At 35.2% G+C, this 12,374-nt stretch overlaps 1 protein-coding gene across 23 annotated transcripts in view; it reads left to right on the forward strand.

Annotated features, from left to right (window-relative positions):
* The window catches only part of PTPRD (protein tyrosine phosphatase receptor type D), a 2,143,853-nt gene that overhangs the window by 631,115 nt on the left and 1,500,364 nt on the right, over nt 1-12,374 (forward strand). The window lies entirely within an intron of this gene.

The following is a 12,374-nucleotide window of genomic DNA, read 5'->3' on the forward strand; positions in this document are numbered from 1 at the left end:
TAAAGGATATTTCTCAGTCTGTTGTAATATCAGTGAAAATAATGAACAGCCCAAATACTTAATTGGATAGTATTTATCAAATAGATTTTTTTTCAAAGAGTGAAATTCTATAGATCTATTAAAACAGATAGTTTAGAAGAATATTTATGATATGGAAGAAGGAGCAGGTATACTTTTAAAATTGAAAAAGCAGATTAAACATTCCTTATAGATAACATTTGTGCATTTATAGAGAAAATGACATACATGATTTTTCTATTTTTATTTTTAACACTTTTCTGATGTCTTCACAATGTATATTGATAGTCAGAAAATACAAAACTTACAATAAATCATCCAAGTTTTTCATAAGAAAAGGTATTATAGAAAATGGTCATGAAAAAATCATCACCATGTTTTCCAGAGGTTAAAAACAAAAAAATGAGGTTACAAAACAGGATGGAAGTAAAATCCTGTATGTGTTTAAACATAATGGCATGTGTATATAGGTTATTATATGTATTAGTTCATAATAAGAAAAAAATACCTAACTTTTTTGTTTAAGTGAATGAGTTTTAGATAATGAAGACAGTTGATTCCTATTTAATTAAATGTGTAAAGATGCCAAAGAAGGGATAAAATTTGAGTAAGGTTTTGAAGGCTAAATATATGGAAATGTGCTTTCATTAGTATTGATAATAACTAAGTTTGACTAGTTGAAATGGATAAATGTACATATTATGCTCACTTACCTTATTCTAATTTTCATTTTGTAGAAAATGATCCCATAAATGCTACACATTGAGTAAATTTGTATGTTAACATATTTGTTTAATGTTAGCATTTAGTATATCAAATTGATTATTTTCTTTTATCATACACTTTGTTAATATCACTGCCTTTTAAAATAATGCATCATTGTATAAGTAGTCACAACAAGAAAATATTTGTCAAATCTTTCAAAGTCACTTTCATTACCATGTTATTCAATTCTTAATTTTTCTGACTTCAGTGACGCATAAGTAAGTTGTACATTTATCTGAAAGTTGAAATAACTTTAATTTTTCATGTGAACATCTTAAAAAAAAAAAAAAAAACTTTGTGAAGAATACTGGTAGTGTTCTCTTTCAAACTTCCCTGTATCTCTCTTCCCCATAGACTGTGTCTCTAGGTCCATCCTTTGCCCTTTTTATTCTTACTGCATATTCTACTTAGGTGATCACACTGACACCCAAGGCTTCAATATACCCAAATGTATGACTCTATATGAACCCATACTCTACTTGGTCACTAGCTCAATATACCAAATGAATCACAGATAATCCTTTTCACGGATGTTTCTCACCTCGTTCCTTCAGATTCCTTTCTAATGGGATCTCCTTTTTTCACCCTCCCCAGTATCAAATCTGAAAAAGCAAAACCCTGCTTGAAAGGCAAGAGTATATGTGAAGGGCTGTCTAGATTGACTGAGTAGGCCTGAGTGATCCCTAATAGACAGGAGAAGGGGCGAGTTTGTTTTTATCAACATAGGAAAAGGGAGAAAAATTTTTACCATCAACGAATGTACTCTTCATTATTGATCTTCTGTGCTTCTGTCCCCAATATGCACATTATAAATGTGTGAACTAACATTAAGTGGAAACTAGACGAGGGGCAGAAAAACTCAATGGTAGTTCAGTTATCAACATATCAACATGGGTGTGGGGGACAGATATAGTATAAACTGACCTGGGTTCAAATATTTACCCTGCCATGAATGAGTTACGAAGCCCAGAGCATAACATTCTCTTTAAGCCTCTGAGGCTGAAATTACTCGTTGTTATAAATTGTTCCCATTCTGTAAGTCAACTAATAGAATGTCTGTGGAAGCCTTTTATAAATGTTTAAGCACTTTGCAGGTGTGAGCATTGATTGATTGCTACCAACTCTAAAATTATTTTACTTAGCAAAGCACACACAAATGCATATATGTATATATGTGTGTATACACACACACACATATACATACACACACATTATAGAGACTACTTCTACTTGTTCCTGTGCAAAATGTCTTTGCTTTTCAGTAAAGTATCTTTAAGTATTTGCAGAGAAAGTTCCCTCCTCATTTGACTATATGTGGCCTGCCCATGAAATCAGCATGGTTCAATAGCTTAGGATGTATTCTCTTTGACCTTTGATCACAAAGGGAATTCAGCTCTGGACAAAATCCCAAGATAATGAGCTTCGCAACACCAAGCAACTGTCTTTTATGAAACCCACTCACAAAATAAATGTGGTACAAAAATTAAAGACACAGAATATTAAGATAACATTGATTCATCTGGAAATTATTTCTAACCATATAATATTAATAATACTCCATGACTTGAAATTTAAGCTGTAGCTATCATCACATAGCAACAAGAATTATTTAATATTACCAACAACTGTAGTCATGTTGAATATTTTAGCAGTTGAAATTACATTTGCTGAAGTACTATAATGAGGATATTTTGCAAACTATAATAAAATATTGGAAATTATCACAAGGTGAAAACTTTTTCATATGAATCAGTGTTCATTAGTCATTCATGAATATATATCTAAGATAAATCAAAATATATATTGATCACACTGAAACCACTTAGAGTGTCACATAATGTGTAGTAAAATTTGGGAGGATTAGATCACTGCAAACCAAAAGTCTCAACCAGGCTTATTCTCTGTCCTTTATTCACATTTCTCAAGAAAATGTGAGTTACATGAGAATACGTCAGAGCTGGGAAAAAAGGCACTGACTCTCAGTGATGGTTCTCAATAACCAAGAGTTGAAATGATTCACACAATTTTAAGCATATGCTATGGACATTGTATTTCCCTAGACCTGTGGGGTATATAGACATCAATAAAGTATTTCTGCCTTCAAGTGACTATCCTCCAGGAAAGGAGATACGCTCTATATGCAGATAGTATTAAATATTATCTTATAATGCAGATACATACTATGTATAGTGAGGTAACTTATTAGTGTTAGATGCCAAAGATAATGAGTAATCAAGAGCACATTGTTTGCCGGAAGACAGATACATTTTGACTTGTATTAAAACAACTGTGAAGACTTCTTGAAGCTATCTTGAATCTGATATAAATAACAGGGATGATGCATGTCAGGCATTGTAGATGGAGGGAACAATATCTGTATACATAACAAATAGGTAAGGACAGTTAGCAAGCCTTTTTTTTAATAAAGGGTGGTAGTATTGAAAAGGATGGTGATTGATTTTGGTGGACTTCAGTGTTAGCCCAAGACATTTATTTTTATAGTCTTTACCTATTATGTTTGTTTGTTATGTTTGTTTGTTTAAAATTAAACACTTTAATTTTTTTCTAAGCTTAATTTGGAAATTATATTTCATACCCATGGAGCGTATCATTGTTATTACCAATCTGATGTTCATAGCAGTATTTAAATATCAGTTATAAGCAAAATTGACCTCCAAAGTTTTATATTTTATATGCCATAACACTTTTTCTACAATACTCAATTACATGTGATTTTCTACAGTAAACACTAGTCTCAAGGTTACAAAGCAACAGTACTTGCAACTTTTAAAATTAATCTTGGAAAAGTTTCCTGTAATGTACCATTCACACGAAACAAATAGAACTCAAATTTGTGAGAAATGTTAATGTTTATTTTAATTTTCATGGTAACATGTATCTTTCTAAACAAAGACTGGTGGGTTAAACCATAGTTTTGTCTTCTCAAAGCACTTGAGTCACTTTCTTAAACCTGTAAGAAATTATTATTATTAAGTCATTTTTTCCCTCATTTCCTGTTCTCATTCAGCATATATTTGTTGAAGTAAAACATTTTTCTGAGTCCTAAGCGTCTTCTTTCATATCCTCTTTTATATATATATATTCCTGCCTATTTTTTACACTCACTTTTTCCCCTTGGCCAATAAAAAAAAAAATCACTATTTTTCCTTTTTATCATATTGTTTCCATAGTAATTCTTCTAAGATGTAAGTAGTATCTTATAGTTACTGTTCCCCTAAAAAAATGGTATTTTATTTATACTGAGTTTTTGAGAGCCTGACATAGTGGCAGAATATTACAGTATGTAGAAGTATGAGATAAGAGTTAGAAACATGAAACTGAAAAACTTAGAAGTTGGAGCCTGGTATTTAGATTTGAAATGTCTTCCCACTAGTAATCATTTAACATTCGAGTGAAACAGATGAAGACAAAAGCAAGAAAAAGGTGCTAGTATAAAATTGTTTTGAGACATGGACATTGGAAGACAGGAGGATAAAGATGAGTGAGAAGGAGTTATGTCAGATTATTAAAGAGAAGTAGGAAAGTTTAGAAGTTAAAAAAAAATCCAGGGGTCAGTGTCATCTACTAGATGGTGGAAAAATGATAAAAGCCCAGTAAACTCAGTATTTCTGTTTAATAAAAATGAAACAATTTTTTAAAAAAATATTTGAGATAAAATATAATTTTCTGGTTATCTAGAAAGGTAAATCAATCCCTTTCAAAGATCTCCTGTATATACCTCCGATACAGATACCTGATGTAAAGACCTCAGATACAGGGGGCTTCCCTCGTGGCGCAGTGGTTGAGAGTCCGCCTGCCGATGCAGGGGACATGGGTTCGTGTCCCGGTCCGGGAGGATCCCACGTGCCGCGGAGCGCCTGGGCCCGTGACCCATGGCCGCTGAGCCTGCGCGTCCGGAGCCTGTGCTCCGCAACGGCAGAGGCCACAACAGTGAGAGGCCCGCATACTGCAAAAAAAAGAAAAAAAAAAGTCCTCAGACACAAAAACGTCAACAGTTGCCCTCCTTTCCCCTGAGATCCATGGCAGATGCTTGAGATGACAGACTATGCTGAAAACTCAGACCTTGAAAATAGTAGATATTAAATGTACACAATCTATCTCTTGTAGAGGGAAAGATGCAGATTCCTGTTTGATAAGGCAATGTTCTTTAATCTTAATAAATGAGAAGAATTTTCTCACATAGAATAAGTGATCTTCAACAGTAAAATTTGTGATCATATCTTACATGTGTGATCATCTAATTCTTTTTGTTGTAATCTGCTGTAACAGTTAACACCATCTGTAATTTAGACAAATACATACTATTCTCTAAGGTCAGAGGTATTGGTAGTCAACGTTGGCTACTCAAATTACAGTAAACATTGGACCTGTGAAAACTCTGAAATTTTGTGGCTAACAGATAAATAGCATCTATTCAGGGTGGGCATTGAAAGCAGGGGCAGAATGTGCTTCATTTTCAAATATTTTTAACAATGGAAACAAGTTATTTTACAAAACTTAGATATGTGGCATTCTTACCCTTGTACTAAAACCCACAAAACTTTAGCTTTCAAATTTGTCTTAGACCGTGAATCTTAATTTTTAAAGCAATTGTTTTTAGAAATGAGAAGGCAACAAGAACATTTTCTGGGTTCTTTGAAATTTCTTTTGCTAGGAGATGGTTTTCCTTTCAGAAGTATGTCACAACATCACAACACTGGACAATGTTTCTTTTTAAAACATCCACACAACTCAGGCAGGGAACAGACATTTCTGTGTAGTCTTCAGCGCACATTATTGTTGAAATGGTTGAAGCAGTTGTGGAGCTCTAAGACTTGTTCTTAATATTTTCTAAATAGGAAAGCAACTCATCATCTAGTAATCAGACAGTATTAAGAGGCTCATAACAGCAACAGAATCACATCTTGCTCCACACCTGTCTGTGCTGTAGTCACATTCAGTGGAAAGAATAAGGTTCAACTCTTACCTGTTTATTTTGGTAATCACCTTACTTATTTTCAGTTTATGTTTATATTGTTATCTTGACTTATCAAATCTAAACATAACCTATTAACTCCCTACTATGATACTTATAGAGGATTTAGGACAGCCATTGATCACAGGACTTAACTTTCCACTATACTCTCAATGTGTTGGATCAAATTGTTGTGTTGAACTCAGTATTCAATGTTTACTTTATTATGACTGTGTAAATACTGCTTTCAGGTTTACAGTTTTTTAGCATAAGATCTTTGTTTTTCTTGAAGCTTATAAGATTACTGATGGGTTCAAATTTCAAGTTCACAAAATTATTAAAATATTTGTGAAATTCCATTATCTGGAGATTGATGGAAAGCTGGAGGAATAGATTCTGTTCCCATCTATCTGGTTGTTCTCTATGCCTCCCTGTCCGTTTTTCTCTGAATTTCTCGTTCCTGGCCTGCACTTACTACTCCTTCTTGATTGATTGAATCCCTCACTTCTTTTTTTTTCCCCCAGAAACACAACTTCTAATAGCTTTCCCCCCAAAAAGGAAAAAAGTGTGAGAAGTACACATTTTGGATCCACACTTGTCTTCAGAGGGCTTACTTCCACCCTTCCATGTGATGGATATTTGAGTATATGCTTTAGTATCTGAGATGAAAATAATTCTTCCTCATGATTATGAAAATATCACTCTAATGCTAGTCTGTTCTCTTTTCATTTGTAGTGGCTTTTGTTTTTCTTTTCTCTTTGTAGGAACCTCTTATGATTATTAAAATTTGTGATGGTGTGCCTTGATATGGGATTAACTTCATTTTGGAAAGTGACTTTCCTTCTGTGCTAAAAAAAAAAAAAATGTGTGCAATTTCTTTGATAGTTTCATCTTATCAGCTATATTTATATATTAGTCAGCTATTGGACCTTCTGGATTACTCTTTTCCTGTCTTCAAATTTTTCAACTCTCTTTTTTCTTGGTTTCTCTATTCTGGGAGATTTCTTTGACTTTATCTTCTACCATTCTGTTGATTTTTAGAAAATAGTTGGATGTGGAACAAAATTAAACATAAGGAAAGTTTTGGAAAAAATACAAGGAACACCTCAATACCTCTTACCTATAGTTAACATTTGCCTCATTTCTCAGTAATAACAAACATACTATCTCTATGCTTTCTTTCTTAATCATTTGAGAGTAGGTTGTATATATCACTTTCCTTCGCCTCTAAATACTCTAGTGTGTGTTTCTGAAGAACAAGGATAATCTCTCACATAATTAAAGTAGGGTCATCAGCTTCAGTAAATGTGTAATTGATAAAACACTTTGGAACACCAGCAGTGGATTATATCAGTGTTATCAACTGCTGTCAGCCAATTCTTCATAGTATTTTTTTTTTCCTCCAGTATGGGATCCAGTCTGGAATCATGTACTGCGTTTGGTTGTGTTAAAAGGTAAACTGAGGCATGTTAAAATTTTAACAGTTTATTTGAGGAAAAAAAACTATATGCATTGGGCGGCACCAAACAGGAAGTGGTTAGCCATGCTCCATGGACAGAAGCCGGGGAGAGACTTGATAAAGGCAGATGCAAAGTAAGGAGATAATTGATTGGCCATCGCCTAAAGCCTGGTTGGCTGTTTGGTTGCCTTAGGTTTTGATTTTGTAATCTTAGAGGCATTTACAGGGTTGGATTGTGGTTTGCCTACATAGACCTTCATGGCATTAGAGCCACCTCAGTCTTATGGCCTTGTTGTAAAATTAATAGTTATCATGTTCTGCAGCCCCCTTCAGTTTAAAACGTTGCCTCAGCCTTCCTTGCACGACAATGTCTTTTTTTTTTTTTTGCTGTACGCGGGCCTCTCACTGTTGTGGCCTCTCCCGTTGCGGAGCACAGGCTCCGGACGCGCAGGCTCAGTGGCCATGGCTCACGGGCCCAGCTGCTCTGCGGCATGTGGGATCTTCCCGGACCGGGGCACGAACCCGTGTCCCCTGCATCGGCAGGCGGACTCTCAACCACTGCGCCACCAGAGAAGCCCGACAATGTCTTTTTTAAGAATAGTCTCCCTTTAAGAAATGTTCTCATTTTTGGTTCATTGTGCCGTTTTTAAAATTTTTTACTTTTAATTTCCAATTTTGTGTTTTACTTACTACAGCATTCTGCTGTATAACAAAGTGAATCAGCTATACATATACATATATACCCATATCCCCTCCCTCTTGCATCTCCCTCCCTCCCACCCTCCCTATCCCACCCCTCTAGGTGGTCACAAAGCACCGAGCTGATCTCCCTGTGCTATGTGGCTGCTTCCTATTAGCTATCTATTTTACGTTTGGTAGTGTATATATGTCCATGCTACTCTCTCACTTTGTCACAGCTTACCCTTCCCCCTCCCCATATCCTCAAGTCCATTCTCTAGTAGGTCTGTGTCTTTATTCCAGTCTTACCCCTAGGTTCTTCATGACATTTTTTTTCCTTAGATTCCATATATATGTGTTAGTATACGGTATTTGTCTTTCTCTTTCTGACTTACTTCACTCTGTATGACAGACTCTAGGTCCATCCACCTCACTACAAATGACTCAATTTCGTTTCTTTTTATGGCTGAGTAATATTCCATTGAATATATGTGCCACACCTTCTTTATCCATTCATCTGTCGATGGACACTTAGGTTGCTTCCATGTCCTGGCTATTGTAAATAGAGCTGCAATGAACGCTGTGCTACATGACTCTTTTTGAATTATGGTTCTCTTAGGATATATGCCCAGTGGTGGGATTGCTGGGTTGTATGGTAGTTCTATTTTTAGTTTTTTGAGGAACCTCCATACTGTTCTCCATAGTGGCTGTATCAATTTACATTCCCACCGACAGTACAAGAGGGTTCCCTTTTCTCTGCACCCTTTCCAGCATTTACTGTTTCTAGATTTTTTGATGATAGCCATTCTGACTGGTGTGATGTGATACCTATTTGCAGTTTTGATTTGCATTCCTCTAATGATTAGTGATGTTGAGCATCCTTTCATGTGTTCATTGGCAATCTGTATATCTTCTTTGGAGAAATGTCTATTTAGGTCTTATGCCCATTTTTGGATTGGGTTGTGTTTTTGATATTGAGCTGCATAGCTGCTTGTATATTTTGGAGATTAGTCCTTTGACAGTTGCTTTGTTTGCAAATATTTTTTCCCATTCTGAGGGTTGTCTTTTCATCTTGTTTATGGTTTCCTTTGCTGTGCAAAAGCTTTTCAGTTTCATTAGCTCCTATGAGTTTATTTTTGTTTTTATTTCCATTTCTCTAGGAGGTGGGTCAAAAAGGATCTTGCTGTGATTTATGTCATGGAGTGTTATGCCTGTGTTTTCCTCTAAGAGTTTTATAGTGTCTGGCCTTACGTTTATGTCTTTAATCCATTTTGAGTTTATTTTTGTGTATAGTGTTAGGGAGTGTTCTAATTTCATTCTTTTACATGTAGCTGCCAGGTTTCCCAGCACTGCTTATTGAAGAGACAGTCTTTTCTCCATTGTATATTCTTGCCTCCTTTACCAAAGATAAGGTGACCATATGTGCGTGGGTTTATCTCTGGGCTTTCTATTCTGTTCCATTGATCTATATTTCTCTTTTTGTGCCAGTACCATACTGTCTTGATTACTGTAGCTTTGTAGTATAGTCTGAAGTCCGGGAGCCTGATTCCTCCAGCTCCGTTTTTCTTTCTCAAGATTGCTTTGGCTATTTGGGGTCTTTTGTGTTTCCATACAAATTGTGAAATTTTTTGTTCTAGTTCTGTGAAAAATGCTATTGGTAGTTTGATAGGGATTGTGTTGAATCTGTAGATTGCTTTGGGTACTATAGTCATTTTCACAATATTGATTCTTCCAATCCAAGAACATGGTGTATCTCTCCATCTGTTTGTATCATCTTTTAATTTCTTTCATCAGTGTCTTATAGTTTTCTGCATACAGGTGTTTTGTCTCCTTATGTAGGTTTATTCGTAGGTATTTTACTCTTTTTGTTGCAATGGTAAATGAGAGTGTTTCCTCAATTTCTCTTCAGATTTCTCATCATTAGTGTATAGGAATGCAAGAGATTTCTGTGCATTACTTTTGTATCCTGCTACTTTACCAAATTCATTGATTAGCTCCAGTAATTTTCTGGTAGCATCTTTAGGATTCTCTATGTAGAGCATCATGCCATCTGCAAAGAGTGACAGTTTTACTTCTTTTCCAATTTGGATTCCTTTTATTCCTTTTTCTTCTCTGATTGCTGTGGCTAAAACTTCCAAAACTATGTTGAATAAGAGTGGTGAGAGTGGGCAACCTTGTATTGTTCATGATTTTAGTTGAAATGGTTTCAGTTTTTCACCATTGAGAATGATGTTGGCTGTGGGTTTGTCATATATGGCCTTTATTATGTTGAGGTAAGTTCCCTCTATGCCTACTTTATGGAGGTTTTTTTTTTTGTTTTTATCAAAAATCGGTGTTGAATTTTGTCGAAAGCTTTTCCTGCATCTATTGAGATGATCATATGGTTTTTCTCCTTCAATTTGTTAATATGGTGTATCACATTGATTATGCATATGTTGAAGAATCCTTGCATTCCTGGAATAAACCCCACTTGATCATGGTGTATGATCCTTTTAATGTGCTGTTGGATTCTGTGTGCTAGTATTTTGTTGAGGATTTTTGCATCTATGTTCATCAGTGATATTGGCCTGTAGTTTTCTTTCTTTGTGACATCTTTGTCTGGTTTTGGTATCAGGGTGATGGTGGCCTCGTAGAATGAGGCCTCTACTATATTTTGGAACTGTTTGAGAAGGATAGGTGTTAGCTCTTCTCTAAATGTTGGACAGAATTCACCTGTGAGGCCATCTGGTCCTGGGCTTTTGTTGTTGGAAGATTTTTAATCACAGTTTCAATTTCAGTGCTTGTGATTGGTCTATTTATATTTTCTATTTCTTCCTGGTTCAGTCTTGGAAGGTTGTGCTTTTCTAAGAATTTGTCCATTTCTTCCAGGTTGTCCATTTTATTGGCATATAGTTGCTTGTAGTAATCTCTCATGATCCTTTGTATTTCTGCAGTGTCAGTTGTTACTTCTCATTTTTCATTTCTAATTCTATTGATTTGAATGCTCTCCCTCTTTTTCTTGATGTGTCTGGCTAAGTGTTTATCAATTCTGTTTATCTTCTCAAAGAACCAGCTTTTAGTTTTATTGGTCTTTGCTTTTGTTTCCATCATTTCTTTTTCGTTTATTTCTCATCTGATGTTTATGATTCTCTCCTGCTAACTGTGGAGTTTTGTTTTTTCTTGTTTGATTTTTCTCTAATTGCTTTAGGTGTAAGGTTAGGTTGTTTGAGATGTTTCTTGGTTCTTTAGGTAGGATTGTATTGCTACAACTTCCCTTTTAGAAGTGTGTTTTCTACATCCCATAGGTTTTGGGTCATCATGTTTCCATTGTCATTTGTTTCTAGGTATGTTTTTATTTCCTCTTTGATTTCTTCAGTAATCTCTTGGTTATTTAATAGTGTAATGTTTAGCCTCCACCTGTTTGTATTTTTTTACAGATTTTTTCCTGTAATTGATATCTAGTCTCATAGTGTTGTGGTCAGAAAAGATACTTGATACGATTTCAATTTTCTTAGATTTACCAGTGCTTGATTTGTGACCCAAGATATGATCTATCCTGGAGAATGTTCCATGAGCATTTGAGAAGAAAGTGTATTCTGTTGTTTTTGGATGGAATGACCTATAAATATCAATTAAGTCCATCTTGTTTAATGTGTCATTTAAAGCTTCTGTTTCCTTATTTATTTTCATTTTGGATGATCTGCCCATAGGTGAAAGTGGGGTGTTAAAGTCCCCTGCTATGATTGTGTTACTGCTGATTTCCCCTTTTATGGCTGTTAGCCTTTGCCTTATGTATTGAAGTGCTCCTATGTTGGGTGCCTAAATATTTACCATTGTTATATCTTCTTGGATTGATCCCTTGATCATTATGTAGTGTTCTTCTTTGTCTCTTGTAATAGTCTTTATTTTAAAGTCTATTTTGTCTGATACGAGAATTGCTACTCCAGCTTTCATTTGATTTCCATTTGAATGGAATATCTTTTTCTCTCCCCTCACTTTCAGTCTGTATGTGTCCCTAGGTTTGAAGTGAGTCTCTTGTAGACAGCATATATATGGGTCTGGTTTCTATATTCATTCAGCCAGTCTTTTTCTTTGGGTTGGAGCATTTAATCCATTTATGTTTAAGCTATATTGATATGTATGTTCCTATTACCATTTTCTTAATTGTTTTGGGTTTGTTATTGTAAGTCTTCTTCTCTTCTGTTTCCTGCCTAGAGATGTTCCTTTAGCATTTGTTTTGGAGCTGGTTTGGTGGTGCTGAATTCTCTTAGCTTTTGCTTGTCTGTAAAGGTTTTATTTTCTCTGTCGAATCTGAATAAGATCCTTGTTGGGTAGAGTAATCTTGGTTGTAGGTTTTTCCCTTTCATCACTTTAAATATGTCCTGCCACTCCCTTCTGGCTTGCAGAGTTTGTACTGAAAGATCAGCTGTTAACGTTATGGGGATTCCTTTTATGTTAATTGCTGCTTTTCCCTTGCTGCTTTTAATATTTTTTCTTTGT

Source organism: Orcinus orca, chromosome 6, assembly GCF_937001465.1.
Source record: "Orcinus orca chromosome 6, mOrcOrc1.1, whole genome shotgun sequence".
In the NCBI taxonomy this organism is placed as follows: Eukaryota; Metazoa; Chordata; class Mammalia; order Artiodactyla; family Delphinidae; genus Orcinus; species Orcinus orca.